The sequence below is a fragment of the Moschus berezovskii genome, chromosome 5 (genome assembly GCF_049115385.1).
Source record: "Moschus berezovskii isolate FMDL1 chromosome 5, NW_MosBer_1.0, whole genome shotgun sequence".
In the NCBI taxonomy this organism is placed as follows: Eukaryota; Metazoa; Chordata; class Mammalia; order Artiodactyla; family Moschidae; genus Moschus; species Moschus berezovskii.
The window spans coordinates 100,029,427-100,045,253 of NC_142464.1; the positions used below are offsets into that span (position 1 = coordinate 100,029,427).

At 41.5% G+C, this 15,827-nt stretch overlaps 1 pseudogene; it reads right to left on the reverse strand.

Annotated features, from left to right (window-relative positions):
- Positions 1-11,147: 11,147 nt before the first annotated feature.
- LOC148777881 (ubiquitin-conjugating enzyme E2 D3 pseudogene) lies at positions 11,148-12,307 on the reverse strand (annotated as a pseudogene).
- Between the last annotated feature and the right edge of the window lie 3,520 nt (positions 12,308-15,827).

The following is a 15,827-nucleotide window of genomic DNA, read 5'->3' on the forward strand; positions in this document are numbered from 1 at the left end:
CCTGGCGTGCTGTGATTCATGGGGTCGCAGAGAGTCGGACACGACTGAGCGACTGAACTGAATTGAACTGAACTGACGCAAAAACGGATGTAGTTCAGACTACACTGTAGGGGTGATAGGGTCTAAATGGTGGGATTTTGGGTACATTTTACAGGTAGATCCAAGAAGACTGGTTGGTGAATTACACGTGTCTGGGGAGTAGAGGAGCAAGACAAGAATAACTCCTGGGGGAAGGTGGGGGGAGCAGGTTTGGTGTGGGATCCAAAATTGTGTGTTGCGCTTGCTAAATCTGAAACCCAAGTGGATATGTTTCCTCAAATAGATGTTTGGTAGGCTGTTTGGAGCTAATTAGGGCTGGAAAAGATATAGATGGAATTTAAGCCTACCCATCAGGGTAAGTTCTTACAGAGAGTGAGTATAGAGAGAAGACAGCCAAGAACTAAACCTTTGGATGACTCAGCCTTGAGTCCTGGGGAAGGATCTTAAGATATATTAAATGAACAATGAAATCATCTTACCCAGAGCAAGTTTGAGCCTTGGAATTAAGGGAAAAACAGCAAGCTATGACCTTCAAACTGGTTTCTTACTGGAATTCTGAAAAATGAAAAAAGCCTTTTCCAATAGCTTTAATGAAAGAAATCGTCAATGTAGACTAGTTCTTTACTAGTGAACCTAATCAAACTGTTTTCTTTGTTAAGAATATGCCCTGCTAACCAAATAGAAGATATATATCTAAAGAAAATAATATCCTTTGAAAGGTTTCATTTTAATGCAGGTTACTTTATCAAATTGTCCCTTTCATGGATTAGTGACTTCTTTCCCTTCTAGAAACTCTAAAATTATTCTTGCACTTCTTCTATGCCTACAACTCAGAAACTTTAGGGTTTTCTATAACCTTTCAGAATGAAAATAACTGTTTGCAGAGGGAAAAACATTGAGGTATGACACATAGATATCTTAAATGTGGTTTCCCTTCCTTTGGATTAACTCATTTTTTTGTCTTGACGTAAGTTTTTCCATATTCACTCTAAGCAGTCGTGACTAGTCTTGGTTTGAAAAAGTTTTCCACAGCAACCTTTCTCCAGTTATATATTACCTTTGGTTTTGCTTATTACAAAAACATGAGACCACTTTGTAATTACATTATTCTACCTATTAGAATGTAAACAGGAGTTGCATTAATTGCTTTGCTAGTCTTTTTTTAACTCTGGCTTTTAATTCTAGATTTATTTAAATGTATTGAATTTAGTGGGATATCTATAGAGGTAAAGCTCAGCATTTTGTGACTCTTAACAAGCTCTCTCACCTCTCTGGTTTCATGTTGCTAATACCCTGAAATAATAATAAATACCAGGGGAAAGGTGAGATGTAAATTAGTTGCTGCAGTGGACATGATGTGGGCTTTCTGATCCTTTTCTCACCCTTGTGTTCTAGATCCAAAATGAGATTGCATAAATAAAGCCTGTGAAACAAAAAAAGAAGGCAAGTGTTATGCAACAAAAATGGTTACCATGTTTAAAAGTAGGATGAGCTGAGTAAAAGCTTAAATATTACCTAGGTTTCTATTCTGCATGACAGATTACCGCAATTTTAGTCACTTAACACTTCCTATCTCCATAGTCACTGGGTCATGAATCAGGGCACAGCTTAACTAGATCCTCTGCTTTTGTCCCAAAGCTACAGTCAAGGTGGCAGCAAGGCTGTATTCTCATCTGCAGGCTCAACTGGAGGAGTATCGGTTTCCAAAATTCATTCAGTTGATTGGTAGAGTTCATGTCCTTACAGTCATAGAACTAGGGCTTCGGTTTCTTGCTGGCAGTTGACTGAAGCCTGTTCTCGGTAACTAGTGGTCACCCGTAGTTCCCTGCCTCATGGGCTCCTTCAGCGTGCTTGCTGACTTCATCAAGACAGCAAGGGAAAGGTCTAGCCACAGCAGACGGAATCTTATATAAAATATATCACAGGAGTGGCATCCACCACCTTGGCCATAGTCTATTGGCTCGAAGCAAGTCAGATCCTGCCCACTCTTGAGAAGGAATTACACAGAGGCATGGATACCAGGATGTGGAGATCATGGGATGCTGCATGCTTTTATTTTATTGAAACTTAACTCTTCAAAACAAGGTGTTGAGGGTGGGGGGACATGATGAGTGCACTTGGAAGGAGGTAATAAATTTAATAGCAAGTATCTCTTAACTTCTGAATGTTGAATTTTAAGCCTACTTTTTCCACTCTCCTCTCACTTTCATCAAGACGCTCTTTTGTTCTTTGCTTTCTGCTGTAAGGTTGGTGTCATCTGCATATCTGAGGTTATTGATATTTCTCCCAGCAATCTTGATTCCAGCTTGTGCTTCATCCAGTCTAGCATTTTGCATGATGTACTCTGCATACAAGTTAAATACGCAGGGTGACAGTATACAGCCTTGACGTGCTCCTTTCCCGATTTGGAACAAGTCTGTTGTTCCATGTCCTGTTCTAACTGTTGCTTTTTGACCTGCATACAGATTTCTCAGGAGGCAGGTCAGGTGGTCTGGTATTCCCATCTCTTTCAGAATTTTCCAGTGTGTTGTGATCTACAAAGTCAAAGGCTTTGACATAGTCAATAAAGCAGAAGTAGATGTTTTTATGGAACTCTTGCTTTTTTGATGATCCAGTGGATATTGGCAATTTGATCTCTAGTTCCTCTGCCTTTTCTAAATCCAGCTTGAACATCTGGAAGTTCACAGTTCACATACTGTTTTTGAGCATCACTTTTCTAGCGTGTGAAAGTGAAAGTTGCTCAGTAGTGTCCAACTCTTTGCGACCCCAAAGACTTTACAGTCCATGAAATTCTCCAGGCCGGAATACTGGAGTGGGTAGCCTTTCCCTTTTCCAGGGGATCTTCCCAACCCAAGGATCAAACCCAGGTCTCCTGCATTGCTGGCGAATTCTTTACCAGCTGAGCCACATGGGGGTGAGATGAGTGCAATTGTGCAGTAGTTTGAGCATTCTTTGGCATTGCCTTTCTTTGGGATTGGAATGAAAACTGACCTCTTCTAGTCCTGTGGCCTTAAAACTCAACATCCAGAAAACTAAGAACACAGTATCTGGTCCCATCACTTCATGACAAATAGATGGGGAAACAATGGAAACAGTGAGAGACTATTTTCTTGGGCTCCAAAATCACTGTAGATGGTGGAATTAAAAGACACTTGCTCCTTGGAAGAAAAGCTATGACCAACCTAGACAGCATGTTAAAAAGCAGAGACATTACTTTGCTGACAAAGATCCATCTAGTCAAAGCTATGGTTTTTCCAGTGGTCATGTATGGATGTGAGAGTTGGACTATAAAGAAAGCTGAACACCAAAGAATTGATGCTTTTGAACTGTGATGTTGGAGAAGACTCCTGAGAGTCCCATGGACTGCAAGGAGATCCAACCAGTCCATCCTAGGAATCAGTCCTGAATATTCATTGTAAGGACTGATGCTGAAGCTGAAACTCCAATACTTTGGCCACCTGATACAAACAACTGACTCACTGGAAAAGATCCTGATGCTGGGAAAGATTGAAGGCAGGAGAAGGGGACGACAGAGGATGAGATGGTTGGATGGCATCACCGACTCAATGGACATAAGTTTGAGCAAGCTTTGGGAGTTGGTGATGGATAGGGAAGCCTGGCATGCTGCAGTTCATGTGGTTCCAAAGAGTCGGACATAACTGAGCAACTGAACTGACTGATCTCTTAACCTCATGTTATTCCAGGCTGGGATCCCGAAAATGGGTGATTAAACAAGTCAGAGTAACTGTAACAGTGGTCGGTATTAAGTATAACAGTGTGAAGCTATCAACCACCATCCAGACATACTGTCACAAATTTTTGTCTTCAGGCCAATTCTGTTCTCAGAGCTGACATCCACTTCATTGTCTCCAAGTGGTATCACAAAGCTATCTCAGATACAACATGTTACAAACCAAATTTATGTTCCTTCCCTCCCTAAGCCTGGTCCTCTTGTATGCTCATTTCAGGGGGACTGGTGCCATCCTTTTTTCCTATTGCACAAACAAGAAATTTCAGTCATCCTTAATACCTACCTCTCAACTTTGGTTTCAGTTACTAAGTTCTCGTTTCTATTTTCTTCCATTTTTAGGGTACTGTGTGTGTGTGTGTGTGTGCTGTGCTAAGTCACTTCAGTTGTGTCTGACTCTTTGCTACCCTATGGACCCCTCTGTGTGTGTGTGTGTGTGTGTGTGTGTGTGTGTGTGCTGTGCTAAGTCACTTCAGTTGTGTCTGACTCTTTGCTACCCTATGAACCCCTGTGTGTGTGTGTGTGTGTGTGCGCGCTAAGTCACTTCAGTTGTGTCTGACTCTTTGCTACCTTATGGACCAGAGCCCACCAGGCTCCTCCATCCAGGGATTCTCCAGGCAAGAGTACTGGAGTGGGTTGCCATGCCCCTCTCCAGGAGATCTTCCCGATCCAGGGATCGTATCCACATCTCTTGTGTCTCTTGTGTTGGCTGGCAGGTTCTTTAGCACCACCTGAGAAGTCTTTTCCCAAGCATTTGCTCTGATGAAGAAGGCACCCCTAGCAAGAAACTGAGGGCAGCCTCCAACCAACAGCCAACTAAGGCCTTTGGTCCAGTAGCCCAGAAAGAACCTAGTCCTGCCCAACAAACACAAAGTGAACTTGCAAGCGATTCTTGCCCCAGCTGAATCTTGAGATGACCCCATCTCTGGCTGCCACCTGATTGCAGCCTTCTGACAGACCCTGTAGGAAAAGGCCCTGCAAAGTCATGGCCCAAAGCCTGACCTGCAGACCATAGGAGGTAAGTGTGTGCTGTTTTAAGCCACTGAGTTTTGAGATAATTTATGATGCAGCAATAAAGAGCTCATCCATGTTGTATGGTACATAATACTGGTTCCCTTCCCTTTCTCAAGTCTCCTAATTTTGGTGCTTTTTACCATCCCAAATTTCTGCTGTATGTATTGGGATGAAATCTGTTTTCCCATGGCCCTGTTCATTGATCATAGCTTGAGTCTTTAGGGTCATGCAGACTTAAACAGCAAATATGTATCCCTGAGGCTGCACTCCAAGAAATCTTCCATCCTTCAGGTGTTCTTTAGTGTTCCTGGGAGAAACTGTCTATGTACGTAGTGCCCAAACTAAGTGGAACAAACAATCAGCTCCATGTTCTGAGTACTCCTTGTGTGACAGCTGCTTATTCCTTGTAAAGCAAGGCCAGTACAATGCTCAGTAAATGTAGGCCAAGCACAAAACATCCTGTTTTCAACTCAATCTAAGATTTTGGTAGAGTTTTGAAATACAACCGCAGACAAAATGTAACTGCAAGCTCATTGCCCTGCCTATTTTCCATCAGTGCTGTGGTTCAGCCATTCTGTACTTGTGTAGTTGTTCTTTGGACTCTATAAAGGATAAGATCTTTTATACCTGCTTAAATTTAGATTTGTGTGTGGTTCCCTTGCATTTCTGCAGACTTTTTGGCTTTTTATCATATCCTGGTTTTTATCATAAGCACTTTATTTTAGCCATCTCTTTAAAAAAAAATGGAAGAATTGTTTTGCTCTACTGACTTCACTTTCTCCAGGGGATCTTTCCAATCCAAAGATCAAACCCAGATCTCCTGCATTGCAGATTAATTCTTTACCTTCTGAGCAACCAGGGAGAGAATGGCTACCCACTCCAGTATTCTTGCTTGGAGATTTCCAAGGACAAAGGAGCCTGGTGGGCTTGAGGCCATGGGGTCGCAAAGAGTCAAACACAACTGAGTGACTAATGCTGTCATTGACTTCAGCAGGTTATTGCCACAGTTCAATATACTCTCACAAGGGAAAACATAACATTTCAAGTTTGTTTTTTATTTCAGAAAAATTATAAGACTTCCCTGGAAGTCCAGTAATCAAGACTCTATGCTTCCAAATGCAGGGGGCATCAGTTCTATCCCTGGTCAGGGAACTAAGATATCACATGCTATGCAGCACAGCCAAATAATTTTTAAAGAAATACTATAAACATATGACCTAACTGATATCACTCATGGATTAAAGCAGCTGATAAAATATCTCATAAAGATATTTAATAAATATGTGATAAAGACAACAGAATTTTAAAGCTCATTTTAAACTACCTCAGTTAATACATGGGCTTCCCTGATCGCTCAACGAGTAAAGAATCTGCCTGCAATGGAAGAGAGACAGGAGACACAGCTTCAATCCCTCAGTCAGGAAGATCCCCTGGAGGAGTGCATGGCAACCCATCCCAGTGTTCTTGCCTGGAGAATCCCATGGACAGAGAAATCTGGTGGACTATAGTCTAAAGGATCACAAAGAGTTGGGCACGACTGAAGCCACTAAGAATGCACTCAGAGTTAATACATGACATGTCAAATAAGTTAAATTTTCTAATCTTGTATAATTAACATTTTTCTTCTTGATCCGTTCCGTCCCGTCGCTCAGTCGAGTCCGACTCTTTGCGACCCCGTGGACTGTAGCCTACCGGGCTTCTCAAGTCCATGGGATTCTCCAGGCAAGAATACCGGAGTGGGTTACCGTTTCCTTATCCAGGGGATCTTCTCGACCCAGGGATCGAACCCGGATCTCCCGCATTGGAGCCAGACGCGTTAACCTCTGAGCAGTTAAAAAGCATCTTGTGCTCAAAAAAATGACAAAGCATATAATTGGGTTGCTAAGATAATACTATACTTTGCTGTCAATCATAATCTCTCACATACTCCCATATTAGGACAAGGCAATAAATCAGTTATGAAAAAATATGTAGATATAAGATTCAAAGGCTTCCCTGGTGGCTCAGACGGTAATGAATCAGCCTGCAATGCAGGAGACCGGAGTTCAACCCCTGGGTCGGGAAGATGCCCTGGAGAAGGGAATGGCAACCCACTCCAGCATTCTTGCCTGAAGAATTCTGTGGACAGAGGAACCTGGCAGCTACAGTCCATGGAGTCTCAAAGAGTTAGACATGACTGAGCGATTCAAAGGAGTAACATCCTTGTTCAAGTTTGGACATGAGCATTTCTTTAATTTGTTTGATCCTATTCTAAAATTAATCCAATACACTACTATTCAGTGATGTATTTCTCATACTGAAGCACTCTTTCTCACAACTTAATAACCTTGAGTCATAGTAACTACAGTATTTAATGAAAAAAATTATAGAGTTCATGCAATAATATTTAAGGCAACTTGAGTTACAAATAATTATGAAAAATAACACTAGTAAGAATTGGAGATAACAGACGTAGAGATGTTTTGCTCTAATGGGGAGTAGAGAAATAGTCCACAGTTGGACTAGGAGTAGGGTCCAGTGTAAAAGATTTTCCAGATAGGAAATACTAACAACTGTATGCAGATGGGAATAACCAACTAAAGAGAAGAGTTTACAGGTGCTAAAGTGATGTCTTTGAAGAGATGAGTGGGGTCAGGAGCTAAAGCACCAGTGGAGGGTGGCCTTAGAGCGAAGGTAAACAATACATCCTCAGTAACAAGAGGGGAGGCAGAGGATGTAGAGATCTTCTGGTGTGTGGAGGTGGTGGACGTGTGTGGAAGTTCTCCTCTAACTGCTTTTATTTTCTCCATAAAGTAGGAAAGCAAGATATCAGCTGCAAGTAAGAACTGGGAAAACAGGTTTGAAGAAAGTGGAGAAGTCGTGAAAATGGATATCTTAGAGTGGAGCTGGGAAATTCAACGTACCAGGAAAATGTAGTTCTAAGCACAAATTTCAGACACAAAAACGTGAGGAGGAATAAGACTATCTTCTTCTTTGTCCCTTCTTAAGAGCCTGGAAGCATTTCCTTGAAGCTCCCAACCAGTTGCCTATGAGCAAGAATTAACATCAGGCCTGGAGCTCCACAGAGATTTAGACCTACCTGGGATCTTCCTTCTCACAACACTGTTTCCTTGGCAACTGTCATGTTAAGCTAGAGAGGAATACTTTGTGCTGGAAGCTATCTGCCTGTTTTCTGTGAAATCCCTGGTCTGTGGAATTGCGCCTGCAGAGGGAGAACTCTCAGCTGGCATCCAGAGAGAAACTGGTGAGAAGCCAGTCAAATGAATCCATGCACCTGGAACTTCCTATACATGACCCGGGTAGGTTACAGGGGCCAAGAGGCTGTGTGTGTTGGTAGTCCCTCAACTTGTGGATGGCCTGAAGGTACTGTGCACTCAATACTCCTCTCTTCATCTCTCTGTAAAGTTAAAAAAAATGAAGTATTAGAATAAAGTCTACTGTTACGAGTTTGATTGACTGTCAAAACCCAAGCTACTGCTGATATTGAGAAGGCATGGCATTTGAACAGGATTGGCATTTGAACCCTTAGCTCGATATGTGTCTTCCTGTGTCATAGCCAGAACTGGCTCACAGACCCATTTACGGGCGAACCGATTAACGGCAAAGGAAACGAGACCACAGTGATTGCAGGGACTAATTGCAACTCACCCTGGGGTGTGTGGCTAAGTGGGGAACGCTTCTGAAAGCCCACAGCTTTGTATGCATGGGATATACTGAACAAAACAAAGGTTACGTTAAGAAGGAAAGACAGGTACCAAGGGCTGGCAGTGAAAGGAGATTGGGTAGGCAATACGTTGCCTCTGTTGTGTGTATTTAAGACATACACACTATCAGGGTAAAACTGAATTTTCTCTCAGGTCTCTGTAGCTGTTTGCTGAGATGGGGATTAGTGTCAAAAATCCTACTGAAAAGTTGGCTATTTCATGTTAGGTATGAATTATATCACAGACCAGATACGTAACTCAAGCACAAAACCCACTCTTCCCATTGTTTCATATAATGGTCACACTTATATGAAATTCACATCTTATAGCTTTAAAAATATTCTGAGTGCTAAACCCTATCAAATGATCTCTATTTAATGTATTTTTTGTGATTGTCATGCATAAAGTGCTGCAAAGTTACCAATATCTGAAGATTAGTTGAAAAATTCATTACAGTACTTCAGTTATCTTCCTAAATTTACTTTTTACTCATTGGTTTTGATGGGGCCCAGGGTAGGTCACCCGGAGAAGGCAATGGCACCCCACTCTAGTATTCTTGCCTGGAAAATCCCACAGATGGAGGAGCCTAGTGGGCTTCAGTCCATGGGGTCGCGAAGAGTCGGACACAACTGAGTGACTTCACTTTCACTTTCATGCACTGGAGAAGGAAATGGCAACCCACTCCTGTGTTCTTGCCTGGAGAATCCCAGGGATGGGGGAGCCTGAGGGGCTGCCGTCTATGGGGTTGCACAGAGTTGGACACGACTGAAGTGACTTAGCAGCAGCAGCAGCAGGGAAGGTCACCAACATGGGCCTCAATGGCATATTGCTTATTTTGAATTAAAGTTATCTAAGAAATGGTCGGAGAAGGCAATGGCAAGCCACTCCAGTACGATTGCCTAGAAAATCCCATGGATGGAGGAGCCTGGTTGGCTGTGGTCTATGGGGTCGCTAAGGGTCGGACACGACTGAGTGACTTCACTTTCACTTTTCACTTTCACACATTGGAGAAGGAAATGGCAACCCACTCCAGTGTTCTTGCCTGGAGAATCCCAGGGATGGGGGAGCCTGGTGGGCTTCCATCTATGAGGTCGCACAGAGTCGGACACGACTGAAGTGACTTAGCAGCAGTAGCAGCAAGAAATGGTCAACATAAGGAAGGTACTATGGGAGACGTTCTGTGTCTCCCTGAAACAGGAATTAACTCTCTCCTGTGAAAGGTGCCCCCTGACCCCCACCCCACATCTGGAAGTAGAAGGACACCCCTAATAGTCAGAGACACGGAATGAGGGCTGAGAGGCCTGTATTACAAATACGTTACTTCTTCAGTTTACTACCTTAAGCCCAAATTCTGTTTAGATCCTTTGCTAATTGAGCATCCCAAACCTCAATTTCTTTGTCCTGTCAATTCCTCACAAATTTATAGTTTTTGTCTAAAAAGTATAAAAGCTGCCCACTTTGGCCACTTCCTTTCATCCCATTTCTATGAGACCTCTTTCTGCACAAATTAAAAATTTTTTCTCCTCTCAATCTGTCCTGTGTCCATTTTATTACTAGTCTAGCAGCAAGAACACAAGGGGGATACGGGGTGGGGTAGATTGCCCCCTTCATGACAGTTCTTTCTTAGCAAGCAATAATTCACCTGCACAATGAGTTCATTAGAAACATTGTGTTCCACAGCTGGTGGGCACTAGTGTCAACTTGTTTTCCCATTTATCCTACACATGTAATGTAGGTGAGCAAGCAGATTCAATACTTAAAGGAGCATAAAGAATAGGCAAACTTCAGTACAAACCCTTGCATCTATACTTTCAAATGTCTGCGTGTCTTCATCAGCTCAGTTTACCAAAACAAAATACCACAGACTAGCTGACTTAAGCAACAGAATTTTATTTTTTCACTTCTGGAAGCCAAGAAATCTAAGATCAATATGCCATAAAGGTAGGTTTCCCTCTGAGGCTCTTTCTCTTGGCTTGTAGGCAGCTGCCACCATCCTGACCTGGTCTACACATGAAGAGAAGGAGAGGAAAAGGAAGAGGGAAGGAGAGAAAGTAAGAGGGAAGGAGAGAGAGAGAAAGCCTCTCTGATGTCTCTTCTTATAAGGGCACTAATCCCATCATGGGGCCACACCCTCACAATCACCACTAGACCACTCAATTGTGTCTGACTCTTTGCAACCACAAGGACTGTAGTCTGCCTGGAGGAGGGCAGACTGGAAGATCCCCTGCAGGAGGGCATGGCAAACCCCTCTAGTATTCTCGCTTAGAGAATTCCATGGACAGAGGAGCCTGGCAGGCTATAGTCCATGGGGTCACACAGAGCTGGACACGACTGAAGTGACTAAGCAGCAGCAGCAGGCATATAATTGCTTGGTTTTTTTTTCCATTGGTTTATGCAACTTTATTGAAGAAAAATAAATCAATTACTAGCAGAGCTATTAGTTGATCACTCATCCATTGACAACTTGCATCATTTTTTCAGTGCTGTATTAAACAGTGTATTGGAAGATAGATTAACTAATAGCTCCAAGCCTCCTAACAATTTAAATGAAAATTACAAAATGTTTTGAGACCCTATTTTGGAATACAAAGGGTGTTTGACTTCCAATTTCCATTCTCTGTACAACAAGAACCGGTCATTCCTTTATTGACATGCATAAAATACATCACATTTTCTGTTCTGCTGATGCTATAAATTCAATACCAATTCTCCAGCCACATCAGTTATGAGCATAAAGTATATCATGTAACCTCAAATCTCGAACAGTGGAAGGCTTAAACAGAATGGATGCTGCTAGAATAATGCTGCTTCCTTTGATGTGACAACTCAGCATCCATCTCCCTCCCTCTCAGGTGATTCTTCAGCATGTTAGAGCAGTGAGGAATGGTTTTAGTCTCATAACCAAGTTAGAGTGAAGACATTGGCCACATAATACACATGCTCCATTTTTTTTTTAAATTCAGAATCTTGGGCAACTGTTCTCTTGTAACTGCTTGACAGTTTCTAAAAGCAGTTATTGTCCAAAGCTGGAAGAACTTAAGTCTTCTCAGATGAGCATGTGAATGAATGGAGGGAGGTAAACAAAAAATAAAATTAAAAAAGATGAGGTCTGATAGGGGAGCAGCCGGATAAGAAAATCAAAAAAGGAACAGTAATTTAAAGTTTATTCCAGCTATAATGCAGGTTATTCTGACTTTAAGGTAGCATCACATGGCATACTTCTGAGACCATTCCCGAGATATTCTGTTGTACTTATCTCTGTCTGTTTTATAGATCCGTGCAATCTCTGGCACTAGGGGGTCATCTGGGTTTGGATCACATAGCAGTGAACAAATGGATAAAAAAACTTCAGAAATAGTTAAAGCAGGAGACCACTGTGATCTTAGAATATCGAGACAAATGCTGCCATTACTGTTAATATTTGGATGATAAATTCTTGTAAATGCAACCTTAGGTGGTTTGAAGGGGTAGTCTGTAGGAAAATGAATTGTCAAAAAGAATACACCGCCTTGATATGGGCTGTCATTAGGTTCCATAATTGTGGCTTGCCAATGAAACATATCATCCCCAACTGGACCTGCAGAACATTGTGCTGGAGGGTCACGGGCCAAATCACTAAGTTCCTTATTAATCCGTTTCAGCGCCATAGTCTGTGCTTTTCGTCTGGCTCCTCACTATCTCGGTGTGTGCTCGAAGGTCCGGCCAAAACTCTTGATTATCCCGGCAGCTGGGAAGGATTGTCTCTTCGTCTCACACCGGCTCTGCCAGACACAGGCGCCTTCTTATTAGACAGATGGGAGGTTGGACTAATTACTTGGTTTTATGCATAACTTATATGGAACATACATTATCTTTCCTTCAAATGACCTCTTTCTTCCAAAATGTTCAAAGGAATGCCCTTTTAAGTAGCTAATTAACCTGTGCATTTTGTGAAATTAATAGTAATATTTATATTATCCACTAGTGCTTATTCATGATAAATCTGTTTTGATTATAATGAGTATTTTCCTCTGGTTATGTATTTAATATTTGTTAATGCAGAGATATTGATAAATAATTTCCCATCTTAGTTAAGGAGTAAGTAATGTGGACCTTTATGGTTCGTTTGTGTTTGCTGTCCACTAACTTTACTTTCTTGAATCAAAAAGTTCTCTATGGGCTAAAATGCCATTTAATAAACTTAAGCACTCCTTGATTTTTTAAAACATTTGTTCTCAGAATTTCCTTCTTTTTGACTTTTTAAGTTTTCTCTCGTGTTTGTGTGTGTGTGTGTGTGTGTTGGAGAAAGATAAACCATTTGGGAGGGAACAATAAATTCACTTTCAAATGATGCTAAAAACAAAAAAAATAAAAATTTCAAGTGGTCATAAGAAACAGACATAAATCTTCTAATCTACCGCCTCAGAAAGTAAACAGCTGCTTAAAGTCAAACTTATGGCTTCAGGGACTTCAAAACCAAAAGCTCCTGCTACACTAATTGCAAAATTTTCATCTAATACCCAAGGAATTGGAAAAGATCCTAATGGCTATTTTATCTCCATTAAAGGCAACTGGATACACAGGCCATTAACAGTAGGCTCAGCTTCTCTGATTGGGCCCAAGCACAGTTAATCTTTTAGACAAACTTCGAAAGACCCTGAGTTACCATTAATGTGTAGAGTAGCAAAACTTTTCATTACCCTATTAGGTTTGTTTAGTGAATTGAGTCTGTGAATTTAACTGACAAAAGACAGGGTAACAGGAGAGGAATAAGATATAAATGTATTGGTTTTGAGAAGTTTTTGGCTCTGCTGCATGGCATGTAGGATCTTCATTCCCTGACCAGAGATGCTCCCTGAGTTGGGAGTGTACAGTCTTAACCACTGGACCACTAGGGAAGTCCCTAAATTTACTGGATTTTTTAATGTGCACAGGAAAAAAAGTTAAAGTGGCTAGTCTTGGGGACTTATATACCATTTTTAACAAAGGAAAGGGGATTTGAAGTTCAAAGGAAGATAAATTATGGAGAAGTGACTAGGAAATTTATAGAAGAACTAGTGGAAGATGCTGGGAAAGACTGAAGGCAAAAAGGTGGTTAGATAGCATCATTGACTCAATGGACATGAACTTGAGGAAACTCCGAGAGTTAGTGGAGGACAGGGAACCCTGGCGTGCTGCAGTCCATGGGATTACAAAGAGTTGGACACAACTTAGCGACCGACCACTACGAACAGCAACAAATGGAAGACAGGGTTATTTTAGTAAAGTCTGTTTAAGTAAACTCGTCAGTGCTGACTCCGTCTCTGACGATAAGAATGCTCTTCTCTTCCCGTACGGTGGGGGGCACACCACCCTAAAGGGAAATGTATAGCTTGCTTTCAGGTAGGTAAAGGGAAGGCAGAGAGTTGATTCTCAATTGCCTTCAGCTCAAAATAATCCTTGTGCCAAAGTGGCATCCTTAGCAGATGGGGGGCAGGGGGTGCATCCTGATCCTTTTCAAATGCTCACCTATTTTCAGAGTGGAAGATTGCTGTGGAAGAAGAAAGCGGTTGCTTCCCAGCTCCTTAAATTTGATTTTGAAGATGTTTTCTCCTCTCAATCTCCCTTGGGAGTCAGCAGGTCTCTAAAGCAATGAATCAACTTAAATTTCTAAATTTTGTTTCTCACTGCAAGAGCTTTTGTGTTATCTAAGACCCCAAAATACAAAAATTTATTCCAAATTACAGAAAGGCCGTATTAAATCTCTCAGGTTGCTCTGTTTTTCACCAGCTGCACTCTTTTCTTCCTTTCCTTCTATTTCTTCATCCCATTCCAGCACAGCCCCGTCTGAGTATTTCTCTTCACTTTCTTCCTCTGGATTCTTTATTAATGAACATGCTTTCCTGCCTGCAGTACAGTATAGAAAATTTCCTGTGGCACTTTACAACTGTAAGCACCAGGATGTCTATTTCCCACTTTCATTTTTCATCTTCTTTTAATGTTCCTGTGTTACATCTAGAAACACAATAATATAGTCATTCTGGTATGGCAAGACTTCCTTGTCTGCTTCCTTTTGTCTTCTGATTTCATCTTCATGCCTGGTGGTGTGCTTTAGCTGCTTGCTAATTTTTCAGGGATTTTATGAACTAGTTTTTAAACATGGCTATTACTAAAAATTGACTTATATAAACTTACAATTAAATAAATTATGCTAAAAACATACGTAATAAGTACTCCAAACTCAAGCCAACACTTCCTAATTATTTTACTATACTATTATCTGTGATCTTGAGGATGTTTATGCCGATTCTATCTATCCGTATGGGACTTCCCCAGTGGCTCAGTGGTAAAGAATCTGCCTGCAATGCAGGAGACCCAGGTTCAATCCCTGGGCCAGGAAGATCCCTTGGAGGGAGCATAGCAACCCACTCGGTATTCTTGCCTGGAGAATTCCGTGGACAGAGGAGCCTGGTGGGCTCTGGTCCATGTGGTTGCAAAGAGTTGGACACAACTGAAGTGACTGAGAACGCACTCACATACACCTATCTGTATGGAGGCAACACTGTATATGGTGTGGTACTACCCACCTCTTTCCAACTCCCTGTTCAGTGATGTCAGGGCAAAAGCCACAATTTGGAGTTTAATCCCCCTAGAAAGCCAGTTACTAAACATTTGCCAGCACACCACTGCTCTAAGCCTATAAAAATCTGCTTGATCATTTATTAAGTTCTAATGACCAAATCCTCACTTTTGATGTGAATGTTAACATCATTCTTCTTTCTTCCAGTTTCAAGATTGGTGCAATCAGTTCATAGGAAGGTTTCTACCAAGTCATGTGCTTTGTCCTTTCAACCTTGGCTAAAGAGGATAATTTTATCTTTGGTTTAGACAACAGAAGTTAGCTAACAGAAGAGCAACTTCTGTCTCATTGAATAGGTAAGCTTCTTCCTTTGAGTCGGCTCTAAGTTTTGTATTTCATTTGTTGTACACAAGCACCACTAAAATCTCTTGAGTGAATCTCTGTCAGTTGTACCGTAATCAAAGTATAGTAGTTGTTGCAGCTTTTCAATTACAGTCATCTGCATAGTTGGCATATGCATAGTTTCTAACTCATGTTCACTATTCCTTTATCATCTCTACTAATTCACTCTCTCTCTCGCTCTGTTTTTTAAATACAGTTGTTTTTAAAAAATATTTATTTATTTGGCTGCACTGGGTCTCAGTTGTGGCCCTTGGGATCTTCGGTCTTAGCTGCATGCGTGATCTTTAGTTGCGGCATGTGGAATCTAGGTAGATTTTCCTATCTAGAGGACTTCCCAGGTGGCTCAGCAATAAAAAATCTGCCTGCCAATGCAGGGGATACA